This window comes from Pezoporus wallicus, unplaced genomic scaffold (assembly GCF_028554395.1).
Source record: "Pezoporus wallicus isolate ANWC-B61680 ecotype Strahan unplaced genomic scaffold, APGP_CSIRO_Pwel_v1 contig_5542, whole genome shotgun sequence".
Lineage (NCBI taxonomy): Eukaryota > Metazoa > Chordata > Aves > Psittaciformes > Psittacidae > Pezoporus > Pezoporus wallicus.
Genome location: NW_026640165.1, coordinates 2,053,158 through 2,073,427, shown reverse-complemented (window position 1 = coordinate 2,073,427; position 20,270 = coordinate 2,053,158). Strand labels below are relative to the sequence as shown.

The following is a 20,270-nucleotide window of genomic DNA, read 5'->3' as shown; positions in this document are numbered from 1 at the left end:
ACTCCCTCCCTGGTGAGATAGGGGAGAGACTCAGAAGAGTAACAGAGAAAACTCATGGGTTGAGATAACAGCAGTTTAACAGGTAAAGCAAGAGCTGCACAAACAAAGCAAAACCAGGAATTCATTCACCACTTCCTATGGGCAGGCAGATGTTCAGCCATCTCCAGGACAGCAGGGCTCCATCACACGTAGCAGTTACTTGGGCAGACAAACACCATCACTACAAATGTCCCCCCTTCCTTCTTCTTCCCCACCTTTACATGCTGAGCATGACTCCGTGTGGTGTGGGATATCCCTGGGGTCAGTTGGGCTCAGCTGTCCCAGCTGTGTCCCCTCCCAGCTCCTTGTGCACCCCCAGCCTGCTCGCTGGTGGGGTGGTGTGAGGAGCAGAAAAGGCCTTGGCTCTGTGTAAGCACTGCTCAGCATTAGGTAGAACACCCTTGTGTTATCAGCACTGTTTCCAGCATAAATCAAGACCGTAGATCCATACTAGCTACTGTGGAGAAAATTAACTCTACCCCAGCCCAAACCAGCACAGTTCTTTATAAAGAGGGAACAAAGTTCACACTGTTATTTAGGCTTAATATGGCAATAGAAATACTTAAGGGAAATTCAGAGAAATAAAGCTCGATGATACTTGTAAAGAAGCGTAGCTTGGATGGAGAAAACATAGTTAGGATATGCATGATACTGGGTGAAATGTAGTTTGAAGGAAGTTACTTGGCTATGCCTGGATGGAAGGCCTCTTTGTAGCTGGCATAATATAGGTGGTGGTAGCCCTGTCTTCTAGAGTATACTCCGGAACTAGTGACATCTGCACAAAAGTGACAGTGATCTTGGGCCTGAAAAATTCTCTTGTGGAGATGAGAAAAAAATTGGACTTAGCACCTTTCTAGGGTAAAAAACATGGGTCATGAAATCATTTAAACAAGAAAAACCCTGGGTATAGCTATGTGTCTGTTAGACACATCAAAATTAGAGGAAATGGGAGGAGGAAAAGGACTTCTTCTCCACTTGCCTTACCAGGGAAAGTGTTGGTTTTGTTCAGTATTGAGGTTTCTCTGTTTCAGTGTGCTTTTCTAGTATTCCTACTACACATAGTAACCTGGAGTTTCCCCCAAAAGGGAACACCGCTGTAAAGACTGTGAAGTTATCTGTATTATTACAGGTCGTTATCAAGTTTGTGTCATATAGTAACATAAGACAATGCTTGGCAAAGGGAGAGAGTTAAATTTCTTTGTGAAAATTCAGTTTCTTTTTACCTTTTGTTCTTGTGTGGTAGTAATGTCACATGGTCTGCGTTTTCCTCATCTTTGAAAATGCTTATGGTATGAAATAGAACAAAATCTTTCCAAATATTTTAAACATAAGAAATCTGTCTTTTCTTTTCTCTGCTGCTATCAAAACATGGACGTATTCCATAAAAAGGAGAGTGTGTTCCTTTGTGTGCATACATATGTATATGTGTATTGTATAAGTTTTAAGAATACAAATATAAACAATATGTATATTCATCCTAATGTATCTCAGCTGCTATTCAGAGTAATCTCTTTGTTCTTTGTGGCTGTCTTTGGGAACTCCCGGGAGGAGAGATGAAATTCAGAAGACTGGAGTGCTTGCTTTATTGAAAACAGAATCACAGAATCATAGAATAGTTAGGGTTGGAAAAGACCTTAAGATCATCTAGTTCCAACCCCCCTGCCATGGGCAGGGACACCTCACACTAAACCATCTCACCCAAGGCTTGGTCCAACCTGGCCTTCAACACGGGCAGGAGTGGAGCATTCACAACTTCCCTGGGCAACCCATTCCAGTGCCTCACCACCCTCACAGTAAAGAACTTCTTCCTTATATCCAGTCTAAACTTCCCCTGTTTAAGTTTTAACCCATTACCTCACTACAGTCCCTAATGAAGAGTCCATCCCAGGCATTCCTATAGCCCCCCTTCCAATACTGGAAGGCTGCTCTGAGGTCTCCACGCAGCCTTCTCTTCTTCAGGCTGAACAGCCCCAACTTTCTCAGCCTGTCTTCATACGAGAGGTGCTCCAGTCCCCTGATCATCCTCGTGGCCCTCCTCTGGACTTGTTCCAACAGTTCCATGTCCTTTTTATGTTGAGGACACCAGAACTGCACACAATACTCCAAGTGAGTTCTCAGGAGAGCAGAGTAGAGTGGCAGGATCACCTCCTTCGATCTGCTGGTCACGCTCCTTTTGATGCAGCCCAGGATATGGTTGGCATTCTGGGCTGCGAGCGCACACTGAAGCCGGCTCATGTTCATTTTCTCATCAACCAAGTCCTTCTCCACAGGGCTTCTCTGAATCTCTTCTCTGCCCAACCTGTAGCTGTGCCTGGGATTGCTCCGACCCAGGTGTAGGACCTTGCACTCGGCATGGTTAAACTTCATGAGGTTGGCATCTGCCCACCTCACAAGCATGTCGAGGTCCCTCTGGATGGCATTCCTTCCCTCCTGCGTATCAACCGAACCACACAGCTTGGTGTCATCGGCAAACTTGCTGAGGTCGCACTCAATCCCACTGTCCATGTCAGCAACAAAGATGTTGAGCAAGACCGGTCCCAACACCGATCCCTGAGGGACACCACTGGTTACTGGTCTCCAGCTGGACATTGAGCCATTAACCACAACTCTTTGCGTGCAGCCATCCAGCCAGTTCTTTATCCACCGAGTGGTCCACTTATCAAATTGATGTCTCTCCTATTTAGGGACAAGGATGTCGTGTGGGGCAGTGTCGAACGCTTTGCACAAGTCCAGGTAGATGACATCAACTGCTCTACCCCTGTCCCTCAGTTCTGTAGCCCCATCATAGAAAGCCACCAAATTGGTCAGGCAGGATTTCCCCTTAGTGAAGCCATGCTGGCTGTCATCAAGCACCTTGTTGTTTTTCATGTGCCTAAGCATGCCTTCCAGGAGAATGTGCTCCAAGATTTTGCCAGGCACAGAGGTGAGACTGACTGGTCTGTAATTCCCCGGGTCATCCGTTTTCCCCTTCTTGAAAATGGGGGTTATATTTCCCTTTTTCCAGTCATTGGTAACCTCACCAGACTGCCGTGATTTTTCAAATATGATGGCCAGTGGCTTAGCAACTTCATTCACCAGCTCCCTCAGGACCCGCGGATGGATTTCATCAGGTCCCATGGACTTGTGTACATTCAGGTTCTTAAAATGGTCTCAAACCAGATCCAGATTTATTTTATAAATAAAATAGAGCTATTTTATTTAGACAACTCTAACTTGACTTCCTTAAGCAAAGAAACTCTAGAACAGATAAATTATTTGTGGGAATCTAGACTGTAAAAATACTATTAAATGGTAGGCCACATAAGATTTATAAGGAATAAATTCTGTTTAACTAACTGTATTTTCTTTGTTGGCAGCCTAACAAATCTGAGGGCTAGAGATATCAATGGCTGTGTTGTAGTTCGATTTAAACAGGGTTCTTGACATGTTGCCACACATCAGCAATATAATCCAGATGAAAATGGTGTGTAATTAATGCAGAAGTTTTGGGAAAGCTGTACCCCAGTGATGGTCAAAATCTGTCATGAGTTGTTCATTGTTTCCCAACAATGTATCAAGTGGGGTTTTATTGAAATGTATTCTGCAGCTGCATAGTGTTTTCATTAATGATTTGAGTGATGTAATATGCTATATCCTTATTAAATTTACAAGTAACAATCAAGCAGAGAAGAATGGGAAGTATGTTGGGCAACAGGATTAACATGAAGAATATTCTAGCATACTGGAGATACATCTTAAGTGAACTGATTTCATTTCTCTTTCAGACAAGTGCAAAGTCCTAGCAATAAATAATTGTAGTTAGCAGCAGAAATAGGAGAAATGACTGTGTGGGTAACAGTTCTGCAGAGTCCTCACAAATTGAGTGCAAGTCACTTGTTCCGTTTGTTTTGTAGCAGCATGACATTTTTGGCAATGAAATTTGTACTGATCTTTATAAGGACAGGTGTTTTGAACAAGACGCTGAAACTAGTCTTTTGTTCATGCTTCAGCTGGAGTGTCAGGATCCTTTTGAGACACCTCATTCAAGAAAGATGTAGGTTAATTGGATAGAGTCCTAAGTACAGTAGTAATGATGGCTGAAGGTCTTGGGGATGGGCTGTCAGCAAAGGAACTGAAAGCTTGTGGCTCTTTGTTTTGGAGAAGAGGGGTCTAAGAGGCAGAGTAACATTCTTCAGGTAAATAAAAGTTTTTCATATGGGAAGGGAGTAAATGGCTCTCCATATCTGCTGTGATTGAAACAGTAAGTTATGGGCCTGAAATGAAGCAAAGAAAATTTTTATCTAAAATGTTAGGAACAGTTTCTGCCAGTAATGTTCATTTCAGGGGGGCTGTGAAGTCAGTATTTGAAGCTTTTTTTTAAAAGCAGTTAGACAAAGCATGTACCAGGAATAGAGACAGGTGATTTTGCCTTGAAGCAGGCGGACTGAGTAAACTGCTCTGCTACGAATTGTTGCTTTGTTTCTCTCAGGGATGCTTGCCTCCCTCCCACCCCACAATAATAAATGTATTATAGAGAAGTTTCAGGATTTGGTGTTTTTTTGGTGGTGTGCGTGTTTTTATTTGTTTTGTTTTCTTTTAGTTGTATTCTTTGATGTTAAATTTGCTTTGCACAAGTCTGTTTGTTGGGCAGTGTGCCCAGACAGCTCCTGGAATATTAGACAGCGTGACTGGAAAAATCATGCCATCACTTTAGTTCAGCCTCTTATCACTCCTTCAGATGAAATAAATAAATCTCAAAGACCTTCAGCTCACCTCTCTGCCACAATTACTCTCTTCTGGTTGTGACCGACATTCAAGTGAAATTCACACAGTTCATCAAGTTACTGGAGTGCTGCAAAAATTGGCCCTCAAAAACTATTATGTCAGTATTCTCTAGGAGAACGCAGTGAGCAGGAAAAGGAAGATGATACTGGCTATGTGAATATAAGTGTCATGTATCTATTTTTTTTCCTTTGCTAGGAAAGAAGGCAAGCTATCCATTTCTCAGTGACCCAGCTGTTTTTAGGAAAGATGTTAATTTACTCCTGTAAATTTTTAATATTTGGGAATGATGATGAATATTGTTTTGTGTTTATCAAAATCCTAAAGACTACTAGCCGGTGTTCAGGAAACAGCTCTAATTTGTTGAAAACTTAAATAACTTTTTTTCAGTAGTCAGTTTTATACCATTATCCATATCTATTGCAAGTTGGATTTACCTGTACCTTTTGTTTCCAAAGTGTGCCTTATTAATTGAGTATTAAGCCAGCATAAATAATCTAAAACACAGAAAGTTACTCTAAAGTGTCTGCAGGTTGACATTGTATCTGTGTCACTGTGGCTTACTGTAGTATTTGTCTTTCAGATTAAATATGCTTGTACAAAAATTATGTCATTTTAACTGCTGCAGTGTTTGAAGTAATGTTAGGTGTCTGTACACATGTATTACTAAACTTGCAATGGTAACCTGTCTGAACACCTGCCATAGCTAATATGGCAGCCATCTTTCACTGCTGCCTTCTCCCCATATCATATTCAGTGATGAGCTTATCTTTTTTCTATTCCAAGCAAAAATTTAGAGTGTACATTTGCCAAGCCAGATCTTCAATTGACTGCAATTAGAATGAGGAAGGACTTGTTTAATGTAATGTCAGCGAGGTCTTTCACTTCTGGTACACAGAGCAGACAGATTTGTTGACATTAATATTGCCATGCACAGTTTCTCCTAAGAATCAACACACATCAATCTGGAGAAAAATTTGCTTTCGTGGTGTTTTTGCTTTGGGGTTTAGATGTATTACAATTTACTGCCTTGTGCAAGACCTAGTGTCCTCCAAAATAATATAGCATATGTCTGTGTAGCAGAATGCACTGTTCTGTAGGGGGAAGTGAACTGATTTGATTAATAGAAATTACACAGCCACGCTAGCATGATGCTTCGCCTGGGGTAATTAGTCCTGCTGGGAGTGACTGAATTGTATTATTGGCTCAGAGCCATCTGCATTATTTTCGAATGCCACTGCTTCAGGTGGTGCATCTGCATCCATACCAAGTGCAAATATCTTGCTAAAACATTTTTCTTTAGTCCCTGGTGGTGTTAGCAGAAACACTGCCAGACCTTCACTGGAATTGTTTCGGCTAAAATATACTGTGCCTTTCTGTAGTAGAGCGTAGTCTCTATGTTCTTCATTTTCATGTTGTTCCTTTCAGTTGAGTTAGTTTTTTTTTTTGTATAGTTTTGTTTTTCATGAGTCTCTGTTACCACAAGATGGAAGATTTTTCAAAAGTTGTTGTACAAAGTTTTATTTGTAGTATTCCAGAGCCAAAAATAGTCCCTGCTGAGAAGGCTGAGCAGATACACAAATAACTTAGAAGCCTTAATATTTGTAGCTTTAAAATAGAGTCCTGAACTCACTGGAAACTGAAAACTTTTTTATATTAAAGCTTAATTTTTCCAAAATCAGACTTACAAAAATTTTGAAAATAAAAAGAAATTGTTCACGAACATGAAGCCAGGGTCACATGTGAAATACTTAGAGAATACACTGTCAGACCTGCTCTTCTTCATCTCTGATAAAAACTGAAAATGATGGCCTGCTCTAGTTACATTGTGATTATCTGTATATGGTTAATAGTGCATTTAATCACAAAATAATGGCATAATGTATAATAAATATATATATATACACACACCAGAGATTATGTTTCTCATGGATAATAGTGGTCATTCTGTGACGGTTAGATATACTGCAAAATAATTTTTCTTTATTGTGATGGTGTTGATAGAACCATTCAGCTTACATTCATGCAGCAGAGGCAATTGAAGATACTATTTTATACATTGATAAAGAAAAAGAAAAAAGGATATTTGGAATGCTCTAATTGACTATGTTTAGCAAGATTCTGATTTTTTTAGCTGTTCTGTTTATTCAAGGAAAGGAGTGCTGTGAAAGCTATGGGTAGTTAGTGCTAGCAAAAAATCCTTGTGGTGACTAAGAAGGTCTTGTGGTTTTCTTAGTAGTGTTCCTAGCTTCGTGTTTGCCAAAGTCATTACTTGATTTATTGTAAATGAACATAAAAGGAAGAGCTATTTAAGCTTTTGTTAAATTGTGTTATTTCATGCATTATGCTGTACAACCAAATATTTTGTGTAATGAGTGTAAAAACTAGTCCTTGTGCTCTTTGTTAGTTGCTATACCATCCACTTACTTCTTTCTCTGTTTAAGTTATGCATACAGCAATCTTGTTCTAGGTATTCTTATTTTATGCTGTCTTTACCTTTTATGCAGTGTTAAGGAGCTTCTATGGAGATTATTTCTTGTTGGCTTTTGAAATAAGGAAAAAATCTTGATAGTATGTAACAAATTCATTAATATGAACTGTTCATTTTAAGATACTGAATTAATGTTTATAACAAAATTACTTGCAAAACTTACTACAATTTTCTATTAGTTAGAGGCTAATAGTGTCAGACCTCTTTATCCTCTTTGAACAAGGCAGATAGAACATTCAGAACATTAACTATCAAATTGCATTTTGCTGTGATTAGGATTCCTGGCTTGGAAACCTTATGTTAGACAAATCTTTTTATGTAAATAGTTGATATGTTTTAGTTAATCTCTTGCACGTATTCTTTTTCTAACCATTTTGAGTAGAAGATACTAGATAATTACAGGCACCTGAGAGAAAAGACTAAGTTGAATTGATCCAAGAAAAATCATCCTGTTGGAATTTTGGTTTTCAGTATAACCTTTTAATTAGTAGGTCTTGAATTTACATTTCCTCAGGTTTTCAAAAGTTTGGTTTCTGTTGATGTAGTTTCATTGCTGTGTCACTGTTAATCTGAAGTCATAACTATTCTGATATCTCAAAATATAATTTTCTTTATGCATACGGTTCTAGAAAACTAATCCACATATAATTGTAACAGTGGCTTATCTTGATGTCTCGTTTCCTTTAAAAGACCATAAACATGTTTCAAATTTGCCATATTGAGTGAATTATGGAGCTATTTTTTCATGTTAACATTAATTTAACTTCTGGTTTTGATGAGATTAGTCTTTTAGCTATAACTACTCGAAGAATTTGATTTTGCTCTGTTATTAAGTGTTTGGTAAATTTAGTCTCAGATATATAGAGCTTGTCAGAGTGCTGTGTGTCAGGTATTTTAAAATGGATTTTTAGTTCTCCGCTTTCAATCTTGAGGAGTTAACCTGTTCCTGAGAGGTATGTTATTGATGTCCTATTATTAAGGCTGTGTCAGAGCTTAATTGCAGTGTGTTCAGGTGTCTTTGCTGTAGCATATGGAGTATGTCTGACAGTTTTCAACCTGATTCCAGGCCCATCAAAACTACTTTCTATCTTCTGCTCTTTCTTGCTTCCATTTACAGATGTCCGCACATTTTGCTCCTTACATTTCTGGAAATCTTTGCCCTTTCAACCTCGTTGTCATCTATTACTCTGAATCTGATAGCTACTATTTTGTTATTAGTATCAATTAAGAAAGTGAACAGGATGCTGAGTTCCATCAAGGGCATAACCAGCAGAGATAAAGATGTCATTATCCCACTCTACTCAGCTCTTGTCAGGCCACACCTGGAATACTGTGTTCAGTTTTGGTCCCTATATAAAAAAGGTGTGGAAAGGCTGCAATTATTGTCAGGACAGTGGAATAGCTGCACCAGTCACGCATCTATTAAGCTGATACGCGTTTCAACTCTTGTGTACTGTCATGCACGAGGCACAAATAGTGTTTACCTTGGTAGTGCAGTCAGTTCTGTGTTTGAGATAAAGCCAGTACTACTTGCTTCTTAAAACCGCTGAAACTATAGTATTTTCTATCTGATAATGTACCAGATGGTTTGGGGCTTTGAGAGCCAGAGGATATATCTGAAGTTTGTAGTCCCACCTGGGTAAGGCTGAAACAGAAGGGCTTGGGAATTTTGAAAGAGGAACTGATTGGAAATGAAGAGCAGAAGGTGATGGAAGAGGGAGGTTGTGGAAGGTGGTCTTGGTAATTACACTCTCCTATCTTTTCTCATTATGAGCTTAAGGGTAAAGTCCAGGTCTCATAAGGTAAGGTTTTTTTTTTTTCCAGTTTTTGTTTCTTTGTTTTGTAATTAGTGAATTTAAATGTGTGATTCTAAAATCTGGAAGCTATACTTTCATTGTATTTCTCTAATTACAAAATTTGCCTTCTGCTGTCTTCTCAAAGTATCCCAGTAGAGTAGCAAGGAATTAAACCGTATCTGTTTCTGTTTTTGCTGTTACGGAATACTTTTTCCCCACCAGAAGGATGGTATGGCACCTGATAAAGGTGTTTGGACCTTGTTTTTGCTTTACCCCTCGACTGTCTACTTTTGGGATTTTTAGCTAGGGTGTGTTATGAAAGTAGAGGCATGAAAGAATTTGGGAGAACCAGTAACATAGCTAATCTTGTAGTTGTGAATGCTTGTGTTTAGCCAAATACAGGATAAATACAACTTCAGAGGTTTTTCATGATTTCTTAAATTTCTTTGGAACAGTTACATTGTGAAACTAATGCACATCTAAGGGCATGTTTGAGTTTTGAGACAAAACTGGGTAGTCAAAACTGTTACTGGGTAGTCAGACATTTTAAATAAACTACATAATTAAAAGTAGAAGTGAAAGCTATGGGTTTCTGTTTCCATGTGACATATGAAAATTATCAACACCCAGAGATATCTGCAAGCTTTGTCTGCCTTTGAATGTAGTCATTTTTTGTGCACTGACTTTAAAGCCTGTTTCAGTTAAAAATAAAATTGGGCACACCAAAGATGAGAATTACTTTTTGGCTGAGAGAGAAGAAAGAGGGAGTCCAGTTGTAAATGTCTGAAAGATCATCATTTTGCACCTTGTAAATTATCAATACGTTGGAAAGTGTAAGAACTTCTGCTAAGGGTTTGAAAATAATTTGTAGTGTATTTCGCATCTTACATAAACAAAGAAGGTATCTACTTACACTTGTCTGTTCATGGAAAGAAAGGCAAGTTGGATTACATAATTCAAAATGAAAGTGAATTGCAGGGGTATCAGCAAAGCAGAGATGTCATCTCTAAGTGGTGGTGAATTCTCACTGTATTTCTATAGGTATAAAAGTTTTAAGTAAGTAATTAAAAGCTAGGACTCAGTATCTACTATAAACAACCAAATCAGTGACACTAACAACGAGTATGGAAAAATTGTGTTATGTAGAGTTTGACACCATTTACAGCTAGAATGATACATCTGAAAGAGCACGGATCTGGGTGTCTGTTCTACTCTGTGTGGAGGTTCATAGAATCATAGAATCGTTAGGGTTGGAAAGGACCTTAAGATCATCTAGTTCCAACCCCCCTGCTGTGGGCAGGGACACCTCACGCTAAACCATATCACCCAAGGCCTCGTCCAACCTGGCCTTGAACACTGCCAGGGATGGAGCATTCACAACCTCCCTGGGCAACCTATTCCAGTGCCTCACCACCCTAACAGGAAAGAATTTCCTTCTTATATCCAACCTAAACTTCCCCTGTTTAATTTTTAACCCGTTACCCCTTGTCCTATCACTACAGTCTCTAATGAAGAGTCCCTCCCCAGCATCCCTATAGACCCCCTTCAGATACTGGAAGGCTGCTCTGAGGTCTCCACGCAGCCTTCTCTTCTCCAGGTTCTACGAGGAAATGACAATTACACATTTCAGGCAGGTCTGCATATGCACTGTCTGAACCTCTGGTAGGAGTTAGCATTTATAACTTTCTCTGTTCTCCTCTTCCTTTCCTGAGCATTTACGTACTTGGACATTCAATATAAAGCTGCACGCTAGTTCTCCCAGAACCAGAGTAATGATCTCTAAGGTGCTCAGACTCAGTGGTTTGAGTTCAACAGATAATCACTTCCCCATGGGAAGGTGTGGACAGATGTCACACATTTTTTTGTTAGGGAAGTTGGCTGGGGGCAGCTGAGAAGATGTGTGTTTGTTTTGTTGTGTCCAGTGGTGAAGTTTCTGTTGAACGGTCATGGAAATAACGCCAAGAAGCAGTTAATAATATTGATATTTTTTTCTTTCTGCTGGGACCGAAGCATTCATTAATGCATAACCTGGTGGTTGTACTGAACAAGAACATGGTTAGTTCAGAAGTAGCACTTCAATATTGTGTGTCTAAGAACAGAGATTATATTTTTTTCTTTTTGAACAAATTCAGAAATAGAGCTTGAGAGAATAGAAGTGGATGAAATGGACAGGTAACTTGTGATTACCAAGGAAAATAAGTGAGCATTTCATTAGAATGCTCATTAGAAGATCAAATCATGGTGGTAACAAATCATGTTTGGAAAATTTCATTGAGGGGGTAACAGAATGACAGGTTACAGTAAAAGTATCTGTAAATGCATATAGATCAGAGAATCCAGCTAACAAAATCCAAAAGATGTTACTTTTAAACCCCACTGAATTAAACCATAAAAATGGAAGCATTGTGAACTAAGCATGTTTCTGAGATGCATGGAAGAGTGGTGTTGGGAGCCTGGACTATTTGTCCTCAATGGCCAGTGGTGAAAGATCACCAGTTTCTAACACAAGAATTAACAACAAGGAGAAATATTATTTTGGATTCTCTTATAATAAATAAACGTATTGTATTTGGAAGCCCCATGTTCTCCGAGTGGCAAGTCATGGTGCATAGGGCAAACTGAGAATAGACCCAGTGTTTAATGTTTTATTTTTGAAGTAGTTAATTTTCCAATGCAGAAGATCTTCTGTTCACTAGTTTGGACAAAACTATTAAAAAAAAGTTGAAAGTCAAAAGCTTACTGAGAAGACTAAATTAAATTGTGAATTATTGGCTTTTTGGCAATCAAGAAAGAGGGTAGTCCTTAATAGAGGCTGTTCTAATGTAGTGTCAAAGCAAAGACAACAACTAGAACTGGAAAACAGTGTATGAACACAATGAATGCATTACAGGTGTATAGATATGTTAAAGTTAAAATACTGCAGAAAATTCTGTGCTTGGCAGGAACCAGAAGGACACCTATTATGGAATAATGTAACTAATATGCAGGTTTCCAGATTGTCTGTAAAGATTTAGAATAGGAGGATTTTTCAGTAAATGTTCCTGCCTTATTTTTGACGGCAGGGTAATTTATTCTGTCATCAAGTAAGGATACCTTATAGTCGAACAATAATTAAGGAGGATGTTATACAAATATGCTAGCTTCCCAGAACCATTCATTTGTAACTCCTTACTGAGAGGGAAGGGTAAAGTCCAGCTTGTGTTGTTGCGACATTCAGAAAGATAAACAGGGTATTTCTGTTGAAGTCAGTCAGTTAGACGCAAAGTTGCTATAGAAAAATAGTAGAGAAGTTGAATTAATTTGAAAGAATTCAGGGCTGTAAAGCTGAATTAATGATAGTCAATTACCTTGTTATGGACGATAAGTGTTTTCAAACAAATTTGTGTGTTTTGATTACTTAGTTGATGCAAGAAATTGTTTAGATGCATTATAGATATATTTTAGGTGCATAATCTACAATTTAGATGACTTAAATCTCCCTTATGTTATTGTTCTCTTAAGTAAGTATGTAAATAAGCCATCCTCTCGCCACCTCACAGTTGCTCTGCATTCTTCCTAGATAGTTTTGTTTCTAGGGGAGCTGGAAGAGAGGAACAGAAGTAAGTAAAGTAGTGGTAGTTTTCTGTGGGTGTACACCTCAGATTAAGGCAGGCTACTGCAGGAGAAGCAGTTGTAAATGGGCAGAGCATCTTGAATGTTCAACACATACACATAATATGCTTTTTAAATTAAAAAAAAAAAAAAAACCAAAACAACAAAATTTCTGCAAAGCACTGGAATTGGACTGCATCCATGCTGGGATTGCTTTATCAATGTTGTTTCTGTTCTAGCATTCATGCAGCTATGTCAGGCAAATCTGTACTTCTGCAGTTGGCATAGGGAATTGTGCTTTACAGATAAAAACATAGCTTTGTGGTTACCTGTGAATAAATGCAATTATACATGTCACAGCAGGAGATTAAATGTGCTTTTTTTCCTTGAAGATTAAGACTGGAGAAGTGCATTCATGGGGAGAAAATAAAGGGTCGCAGAAGGGCTCCATGATTAGCAGACAAAGAAATGACAAGAGCTAAGGAGTGGAAAATGAGGCCTGGCACATTCAGAGATATAAAGTAATTGAAAAATGAGATTGTATACACAATTCTGTTGTAATTCCTCAAGTAAATACTGGTTGCTCAAATCATAAATGTATCACTTTTAGCTTGTTCATTTATAGCTAGTGAGCTAGTTCAGGTTAAAAAAATCTAACCAAATAGCTGTGCAAAGAAGACTGAAGTCTGTGCTCAGGTCATGCATGGTAGTAACTGTCATTTCTGCATTGCCTTTAAAATCGGTGAAGGTGTTGCTGTGTGTGATACAAAGTAATGTGTACTGTAGAATAAGATGTAATTCTTGCACATAGGAAACAGCTTTAAGAACAGGCTGTTTTCACAGGAGTAGTTTCTTCCGTTTTGTCTCCCAACTCATGGACGTAATTTTCAAATATTGGTTTAACGAGAATTTTACAGCCTTTTCTCAGTTATAGTTAGAAAAGTAAAGTAGTCCAGGCTTTTTACTTGTTTACCATTCAGGTCCAACCTTCCATTGCTCACGGGCACTAAATCTGATTAATGGCTTTATACCTTAAAGGTAGACCCTTTTCAACTGAAGAACAGTATGGTCTCCTATCTCTCCTTCTGTCATTTCAGGGAAATATGCGAAGACCTAGCTTCATTAAAAGACGGAACATCCTATTACATGCTGTTTCTTTAGCAGATTGTCTACAATTCCAAAGACTCCCCACCTTTGAAGCAAAATTGTGGCATAAGGAAGTCTCAGTGACTGAATCAAAAGTTCCCCCTTTTATTCCACTTTATTTAAACTGCTTCTGGAATGTTCTCTATAAGCTGTACAGTTGAGGCAGGTTTTGTCAGAAGTTTCTGAAGGTATTAATCTTTTTAAAGGTTACTTTAACTTGTATTGATGTGCACTTTTTTGTGCTTTATCCATGTTTGCTGTGACTGCAGATGAGCTGTATAGCTCCATTTCATATTTATGAGCATATAACCTCATAGGTCGAAATTATTAAACTTCAATGTTTGTTCCTGTTTAAATGTAGAAAATTAAGTGATTCAATCAGTTTGCAAATTTCTTCTGATTTGATGTTTTGGTAACTGTTCAGAAGATGAATTTATAATTCAAGTAACACTCTTGTTTTTATTACATGCAAATATGCTGCTAGAAAGTCTGTTGTATCTGGAAAGAAAAGGTCTTATGAAGTACCTTACCGATTACAATAGCAACATGTATGTTTGCTAAATCATCTTATTTCAGCTTTCCCGTGGTCTGTATATGTGCAGTTGTGTGGTATTTTTGGAAAACACAAAAAATTAGTTTTCCGTGAAAGTTCTTTTTGGTTTAGGTAGAGAAGCCGCTCTTGTTGCTGAACCACATAACTCTGTTAAAACCTTCCCTAAAACCTGCCTGCAGATTTTTATCACATCTTTTGTTTCATTTGCTCTCTTCTCATTCACTGGTAGGTTTTACTAGCTGTTAGAGCTGTGAGCAAGAAGAGTCGATCTTCCTCATTAAGGTGTTTTACAATGGCAGTGCTCACATTCACTTCTTGTTTTGTGATGATACATACATGACAAATAATGTTCCTTTCCCATTTTCATTTCCCTTATGCATGTTTTCAGGACACTGTTAAATACAACCTAGTGCACAAAGCATCACTGATATTTTTAATGATCTGCTAATGTGGGGAGCTGTCCTTTTGTCTTGCTTCTCTGTTTATTTGTGACAAGGATTTATGAAAAATATCTTGAAATAAGAACTGGAAGAAAACCATGGTACAGAGTAGCAGTAGGTTGTTATCAGTTATTCTGCTTCCCCTTTTTCCCCACCACTGATTGAATTAAAATTGAGTTTAATTTGAAGTAACATCTCACAACAGATTGTGAGAGATCCCAGTACAGTTGAAAGTAAAGCTGTGCTAATATTGCTCTGCTAATAACAGTCTGACATAGCCAGAGTGACAGATTTTACAGCAATGTTGTTTCAGCAGTGACATTGATTTGTTTATCAGATATGGTATCAAGTTAAACTGTTGCAAGATAGGGTAGGAAGTTAGAGATCATAGCAGGGTAACAGAAACCAAAAGAGTATTTCCAAAAACCTAGCCTGGAAAGGAAACAAGGGCGTGCTGTTTGCCAGCAGCTTTGTGCCGTCAGCCTGCCTGCCTGCTTGCCTGACTGTGCAGTGCCAGGAATCAGAATGAGGATGTAGAAATAGTTACATTCAAAGGATATAAATAATTCAAACTATAAAGAATAAAATTTGTTTTAATAACTTCAGTCTCTGTGCCTATCACAGAACTTTCACTGTACTTTGTGGTGTTTTTTTTTTAAACTGAATTTCTTTTCATTGTGTGAGAATTACTTCGTAAAATAGAAAAACAGCTGATACGGAAATCTATAAAGTAAATAGGAAGTTCTCTTCCATTATGAATCAATTTATAATAATCACTGAAGTGTAATTTTAGCAGAGAACATAAAGATGTCTAATGGTATTTCTCCTTCAATTTGTTACTCTACAAAAATAATTAAATTGAGATAAAGAAGCAGTAACTGAAAAAACACTCTGGTAGTGAAACACACTCAAAGCATCAAGACAGACTGAAGTGATCTGACCAATACTGATTTGAGGGAAAATTCAACAGCATTATTTGAAATTTATAACTGGCAACAGACATCTAATAGCATTTTGTTTTCATGTCTGTTTCTGGAATGCACGTGCTCTGTATGTGCTTTGTACTCGGCAAAATGTATAGTGTATCTGTAGGAAAAGAGGTAGTAGAATAATGCTTACTCTCAGTTTGTCTGCTATTCTGTGTATAATTTCTTAAACCAAAGCCTTTTCTGGAGCTGCTAATCATGTTGTTCTCCCCTCTCCTCCCGGCAATTTTGGCAAAACCACGTATCACACTTGATGATTCAAATGTAAGTTCTTATTATAATCTAACATTCTTACTATGGCAGGTTGCATGTTGCCCTCCACTTTTCTGTGGTCCTGGTGACTCTAGCTGCCTTACATCAGTTCCTTCAACCTTGTGCCCTTTTCCTCTTGACCTACACTCTCTACCTACTTCACATCCTTCTTTAGTACTTATTGGGTATGAGTCAGTTTTGATTTTTCTGTTAGTCAGCTATTATATCTCTTTTTTCATTTTTTTTTTTCTCTCCAGACACATCACCCCCCCCCCCAGCAAAACAAACCCCAAACCCTGTGTTTAATTTTGCTTCTTGAAATGGACAAGTGTTTTATGAAGTAGAAAAAGAAGAAGGTAATGAGAGTCATCTTCTTCTCTACTGTTGGTGTAAGACATAAATTCACTGATACTGCAGCAGTGTTTGAAGTAGGAGTGGAATTTGGTTCTTACAAGCTGGAAGGTTGTAAGCTCGTTATCCTTAGCTATATATTAGAGGTATTTTGTTTGCACAATGCGGGAGGGAAGGGTAAGTTAGTGTATTATTTATTTTTATACTACTTTGAAGCTTTGCTAAAGAATGCTGTATTCTCTCCTTTTAAAAGAGTTTAGTGACAATCAGTAACTAAAACACTTTCTTCAGAGGAAACAAGCATGAGTCTAAAATACACAGCTATCAAAGAATTCTGATGACTAGCACATACATTGATGTTGAAAAAGAGCTATTATGTGCATTGTGGTATGATATACGTAGCAGCTATCAGAGCAGAAATAAATCATCTTTGTGCCCAGGTAAATTATATAGCTTGCTGAATGTATTATTTCATTTTAATTAATGAAGTGCGGGGTATAGTGCAGAGATTACTCTTACAGTATAGTTCAGAGATACTCTTACAAAAAACCCATCCATATAAATAAAAAAATAGGTTCTAATGTTGAACTCCACTTTCGGTGTGTATGGCTGCAGAATCATAGAATCATAGAATAGTTAGGGTTGGAAAGGACCTTAAGATCATCTAGTTCCAATTACGTATTATATGCATGTGTGTATATATGTAATAATGAAGGAAGAGAGGTGTACTGATCTAGTATGTATCTGGATGCATACATTTTTAATCTAATATATTTAGAAATCACTGATTCCCCTGGTGCTAATGAAGTAAACAGAACTTCTGACCATATAGCAGTGCCTTGTAGTCTGTAAAAATTGTTACCAGCTTGAAACTGGATTTTTGTGATGTATTTACATTTCTGTTTCACTGGTTTGTGAAACTGTGTTAAGGTGTGATTTTGAATATTCTAATCGATACTGGCACTGTACTCAGCTTTTCTGTATTTTTAGTGTGGGCTAGCCTCATTTTACAATGTAAAATTGAATGGAAATGCATTTGAAGTTAAAAGACAACATAGTCAGATTAACAGCTAATATGTTAGAGACAGGGAATGTGTGCAAACTGGTGGTGACTGCTTATGTTTCTGAGAGGTGTTTTCTAGAATTAGTAAATTTAGAGTCCTGTGCAATTCTGCTTGCCTTAGGCAAAGTGGTGTGAAATGTAGTTGAACTAATGACTCATGGTGGTGAGATCATTTTTAAGAATGTAGTGGGCTTCTTATTGTACAATACTGTGGCATGTATTTGCCCTTTTTCCTCCAGTGATGCTGCCTCTTTTTGTGTTTTTTTTTCAGTCTGTCTGACAAGCACCCACGGCACACCTTCATATCCCTCCTAAAAATCCTCATCTCTATCTGTAGGCTATTCAGTGTTCCTTCATTTGTTACTCTTTATTTTGTCTTGTCTGTGTTAAATCTGTCATCTTTGTGGTACAGTTCATGTATGATTCTGTTTTATAATGAATCCTGCATGTACATAGAATTACATATATTCTTTCTTGTATCAATGCCTGCTCTGTGCAGAATTTTCTTTGGCAGACCTTGAAGTGCACTCCAACGTGGTATAAGTACATTTTTTTGTTTAATGAAAGATGAAGAATAGTAAATGTAATAATGAACTTGCTTTATTCTTAAAGGCAATCAATTGCTGTGGTCAACATAGCCTTTAAAACCTGACTTCATCTCTTTTGACTAATTCCTAGCCTGCATTTTCCCTTTGTTATCAAGTATGGTTTAATTGAATATGACTTTCTAATGAATGAGCTTTTAACGCAAAAATATGTAGTTCTTGAAGATTTATTAAATTTTAAAAAGTGAAGTCATATTGTCAGGAAACCATTCACATCTGAAAGCTTTTCTTAAATGCTTATTTCAGATAAGCACAGGATGTAAGTTTATTCATCTGTTATGGTCATTATAATTTGTTTTTGTCTTCTTAAATAAATGAATAGTATTTTTATTGGAAGATAAGTAATTAGTGAAATAATATTATGCCATTAACTCTAGAGATTCCACTTTCTCCTTCAGTGTTCAGAGGATAGCTAGGCAGAGAAAGGAAGAAGTGTTACAAAACAGAAAAAAATAATACTTCCTGCTTATTTTTTTGGGATACATCTTTTTTCAAAAGAGCTTACTCTTGAAAGAATGCTTCTGAAGTGACAAATTTGGAGCATATGGGATTAAAAAAACCCAAAGTTTCTTGCATAAACCCAGCAAGTTTACTTCCCCCGTGTAATCTCTCAAATAAGATGAAGGATTGCAATTCTTGTAGGAACCTAGTGATAGCCTGGATGAAATCAACACTGTAAGTGGGTACAGTTGAATGCAGTGTTGTTGGGCTAGCTTTTAGAAAAAAGCCAGTGAAATGATTTTTTTTAACAGATGTTACACAGTAAGTTTAGATATTGAATTATTTTCAATTAGATAATTAAACTTATAGGAAGAATTTAGATAATTTTAAGCGGCTGACATTTAGGGAACATGGAGCTGTAAAATTATGTTTTTGAGTCTTCTGTTATGGTAAGCTAAGGCAGAAGTCTAAGTAAAAGGTACATTACAAATACTACTTTTTTTAACCACAAAAACAGTTTTGGCAATGCACATATGATTAATAATTTAATGATGTAATGGAAAATAGCTTTTTGCTCTCTTAAATCCGCTTTTGTTGTTTTCTATAAGCAACTTCAGAAAAGTGCTTCAGAAATCCTTATTTTTTATGTAATAGTTTAGTCAAACTAGCTTTCATATTCAAGGATATTCTCTGCTTATAATAATAAGCCAATACTTATTGAGAATTAGCCTTTTAATTATACTGGTAGCTGGTGACACACTGAGCAGTTTATATAACAAGACAAGTGAAATAATGCTAATTGATTTTTCAGTTTTTTGTTTTGTTTCCCCCTCCTGTTCACTGAAATTACGAATTTTTTAAGCATGCGAGAATGCAAACCACTCAACAAACTTTTGTTTGGATGAGTATCTTAATTCTTTCTTACAGCACTATTGATGATAATGACTTTCTAAGGCTTCTTGATTCTTCATTGTAGGTATAAGATGAAATAGAAAAAAGAGGATGTAGTATGATGGTATACCATGACCGTCCAGGAAATACAGAAATAGGGTAGCTAGCAATGTTGGTGATTGGTTTGCAACAAAGCAGTTGCATGGCTAGAAGGGAATATCATCGAAGGAGAAATAAAGTCAAAATAATACAAAAGTTATCAAGGGTAAGAAAATTATCTTCTACTTTAGCTGCAGCACTTGACAGCCAGATCTGTCTATGTAGATAGATGGTACGAATGAAAAATCTCTGTATGAAAGGTATCCACGTCACACTAGAGTTCTAGCTAAATCCCTTCAGTGTGAAAATCTAACAAGCCTTTGCACAGGAATGGCTTTGTTGGTTGGTTGTCTTTATCATCAAGACCAATAACTTTCTTGCCTGTGTTTTTTGCCAGCATTTGGCCTGTCTTTTCCCCTTACCTCCTCCACACCTTCTGTGTAATTATTCAAAGTGGTGTATTTTCTACGAAGAAACTGTGGATGTGAGATTGTATCCACAAGACTTTTCACTTGTTTTCAGAGTACTGTCAACTTTTAGAAGACACGTGAAGTTTATTTCCCCCATTGAAAGTAACTGATTCTGAAAGACTAATTGAAGGACATCACATAAATGACGTTGCCTACATGTGTATGGTAATTGCATGCTGGAGAAATTTAAATGCAAGTTAAAAATGTGTCCAACTTGTAGCCGTATTAGCATTCAGAATATCTCTGATCAATACTATTTATGAATTAAATTTAAAAATACCACATTGTGCAAAAT

General features: G+C 37.4%; 1 protein-coding gene across 2 annotated transcripts in view; it reads left to right on the top strand.

Annotated features, from left to right (window-relative positions):
• COG5 (component of oligomeric golgi complex 5) overlaps positions 1-20,270 on the top strand; it is a 192,727-nt gene that overhangs the window by 14,600 nt on the left and 157,857 nt on the right. The window lies entirely within an intron of this gene.